This window comes from Acyrthosiphon pisum, chromosome A2, assembly GCF_005508785.2.
Source record: "Acyrthosiphon pisum isolate AL4f chromosome A2, pea_aphid_22Mar2018_4r6ur, whole genome shotgun sequence".
Classification (NCBI taxonomy): Eukaryota; Metazoa; Arthropoda; class Insecta; order Hemiptera; family Aphididae; genus Acyrthosiphon; species Acyrthosiphon pisum.
Genome location: NC_042495.1, coordinates 102,085,071 through 102,088,863, shown reverse-complemented (window position 1 = coordinate 102,088,863; position 3,793 = coordinate 102,085,071). Strand labels below are relative to the sequence as shown.

At 22.7% G+C, this 3,793-nt stretch overlaps 1 long non-coding RNA gene across 1 annotated transcript; it reads left to right on the top strand.

Moving 5' to 3' along the window:
* The first annotated feature begins 342 nt into the window (after positions 1 to 342).
* Positions 343 to 2,885, top strand: LOC115034049. The gene is made up of 2 exons (XR_003839411.1): positions 343 to 912; positions 2,572 to 2,885. It is a non-coding gene; the product is annotated as an uncharacterized LOC115034049 (long non-coding RNA).
* The last annotated feature ends 908 nt before the right edge of the window (positions 2,886 to 3,793 follow it).

The window sequence follows — 3,793 nt, the reverse complement described above, 5'->3', positions numbered from 1 at the left end:
ATTTAAAAAATCATATGCTGATAGTACACAAATATGTTTCTAGGAGTAAAAACAATACTTCATATACTTAAATGAGTACTTTCGATTAGTAATATTTTTAAGAATTTTAAAATATGAAAATAAAAATGATGTACTACATAATGATTAGCTTATATCAATTAAAAATTGTTAGGTACATTATTTTATTATTAAAAATAATAATTATTAGCTAATTAATCGATAGTATACATAGTATGAGGTCTCAATACTAAATTAATATTTAAATGTGTACCTATTATGTTTGTACTAAAATAATTTATTATTTTATTATGAAATAAAGTTGTATTTATTTTTGTGTGTAGTTATAACTTTTAATTTTAACCACAATAATGTCTAATTAAATGTATAATTGTAAATATTATTATGTTCCTACTATTTATACTTATATATTTCTCTTCAAAATAATGTTGGAATACTGCTGACCATAAAAAATATTATCTTTGTTTAACTCTTAAAAAATATGTTTATTGTTTATTCTTAATTTCCTGTTATGAGACATGGCACATTTATTTATACATTACATATTTGAAAGTTCATTGAATTATTTGTCTTAAATGTTTGAAAACAATCAAAATGATTAATTTCAAACGTTTACGGTTAAACAGATGTAATAAAATAATTTATATTTAACAAGTGCTTATTTATCTTATAATAATTATTTTTAGATTTGGGGTTCACTTATATTTAAATGTTTTCATAGAAAATAATGTTATTTGTTTTAGTGCCTGTTAACTGTTTTATGTGCAACAATTGCGGTCGAAGTTATAAATATAAGCGTAATTTATGTTCTCACAAGAAATTTGAATGTGGAGTTCCACCAAAATTTAGTTGTGATATTTGTTTTAAAAAATTTGCCCACAGAGGAAACCTACGGTATCATTTGCTTACAATTCATAAAATAGTATAAGTAAAATGACAATTAAGATACTGTATCTGTTTAACTGAATAAACCAAACTTTAACCTTAACAAATTGCATCATTTATGAGACTGTAATGGATTTTGAAGTATATATTTGTTGGTATCAACAAAATGCCTGAAGGTTTAATTTACATTGTTAAGTTCTTCTCTTTTAGTGTTTGATGAACTTTTTATTTGTTTGTTGAATTAACAATCAGTCATTTGCATAATTTTTTTTATTTTGTTAACTAAATATTATAAATCTTTTATGAATATACCCATATTACCACTTAAAATTTGGTATTTGATCGATGAAATAACATTTAAAAATTTCACTCAATATTATCCTAAATCCTTATGCTTTATTAATTATTATTTATTATACGTATATTTAGTAATACAATTTTTGTTTAACAATTGCTTAAAATATGGGTATACTTACATTTAAAAAGATTTTTTAGGCCATAATTTTATTTGTTTTAGTGGCTATAAACTGTTTTATGTGCTACAATTGCGGACGAAGCTATAAATATAAGCGTAGTTTATTTTCACACCAGAAGTTTGAATGTGGAGTTCAACCAAAATTTAGTTGTGATATTTGTTTTAAAAAATTTGCCCACAAAGGAAATCTACGGAGTCATTTGGCTGTGGTTCATAATACATTATAACTAGAATAATAATTAAAAAAGTGTATATTTAAACTTTAGATATTACTGAATAAACCTAGTCAAATATTAACTTAATTGTTTTTTATATGACTATAATTTATTTTGAAGCATTTCTCTTTTGCTCCCATCATAATACCTGAAAAGTTTATCTATTTGTAAGATATTTTGAAAATAAAATCAGTACTATATTTAATATATATATAAATATTTTACATTGATCTATGTTTATTAAATACCACATAATTTTAATTAAAGTTAAGATATACCTGCATTATATTTTATACTCTCAGAGTTATTGTAAAGCCTATACAATGCTTTATTATATTTGTATTAACAAATGATTGGATTGTTTTTAGATTTGGGTTAAACTTATACTTAAAATTATTACATAGAAAATAATGTTATTTGTTTTAGTACCTTTTAACCATATTTTTTTTTAACAATTGCGGTCGACGCTATAGAGTAGTTTATTCAGTCACTAGAAGTATGAATTTGGACTGTAAACACCTGTAATTATTGTTTTAAACAATTAAAAGGAAGTGTATGGAAACATATGATAATGATTTATAAAATACTAGAATACTGAAATAGAACAAATAACAATTAAAAGACTGTATAAATGAATAATCTATATTGGAACATATATTTTGTGCTAATAATATAATGCCTAAAGAGTTTATAAATTTCTATTGCAAATAAGCTATTAAGATATTACATTTTTATTTTTTACATATTTACGCATATTAAATGACAATAACTAACACTTGAACTTCTGTATTTGTGCATGGAACATAATAGAAATTGTACACAAAATTTTCTTAACTCCCTACTATGCCTTATTATATGCATATTTAGAAATATAATTTGTATTAATCAAATGCTTGAATTATTTTATAACTATTATTCTCTGATTTGGGGAACACTTATTTAAAAAAAATATATAGAAAATTACATTATTTGTTTTAGTGCCTCTTAACTGTTTTATGTGCTACAATTGCGGACGAAGCTATAAATATAAACGTAATTTGTTTGCTCACCAGAAATATGAATGCGGAGTTCAACCAAAATTTAGTTGTGATATTTGTTTTAAAAAATTTGCCTACAAAGGAAATCTACGGACTCATTTAGTTGTTATTCATAAATTAGTAGGTCTAGTATAAGAATGAAAAGACTGTATCTTTGGACTTTCTAACTGAATAAACTGAACCAAGTCTTAATTTTCCTATATTTTATGTAACTGTATTTCACTTTGAAGAATATATTTTGTACTACCAACATAATGCTTGGAGAATTTTTAATTATCTTAATTTTTACCATTAAATTTCACAATATTAATAGGTTGATACACTATACAATAAGTACTGAGTGTAACCTCGTCTACGCACTTGTTAGATAGAGACAACAAATTCAAGTGTAGCCTGCACTTAAAACTACACATTTTAGAACAAGTACATCCTCTTTTAATATTCTAACCTTATATTTTATTTAAAAAATGTATTATTATATTTTGAACTATTGATACATTTATTTGTTGTTTTCAACTTTCATCATATTAGGTACTAATATATAATAATATATTAGTATATATTAGTTCATTTATTTGTAAATATTATTAAAATTTGTATTAATATGACAAACCATTTAAAAATATCAAGTGTTTTTATATAATTTTGTTGGTTGTGCTTGTAAGCCTTTTTTATAATTATTTACGATAAATTATCATTGATTTCTTATTTTTATTTTCATAATTATTCAAAATACAGTAATGTTATTTTCCATTAGTTTTTGATATAACATTTGATTTGTTTGTTGAACTATTAAAATGTATTATTGTTTTTTTTTCTTTTGCTATCTGCTATATAATATTATTAGAATATTTGAGTGTATAAAAATTAACACAGAACTTAAGTGTTTGATTTTGTGAATACTATTAAAAATTGATACAATATTTTCCTAAATCCCTATGCTTTATTATACACTTATTTAACATTATAAATTGTATTAAAAAATGCTTGAATTTTTTTCTGATTTGGGATACATTTATATTTAAAAAGATAACATAAAATTGTTATTTGTTTTAGTGCCTGTTAACAATTTTATATGCAACAACAATTGCGGTCGAAGTTATAAATATAAACGTAGTTTATACAATCACCAGAAGTTTGAATGTGGAGTTCAACCAAAATTT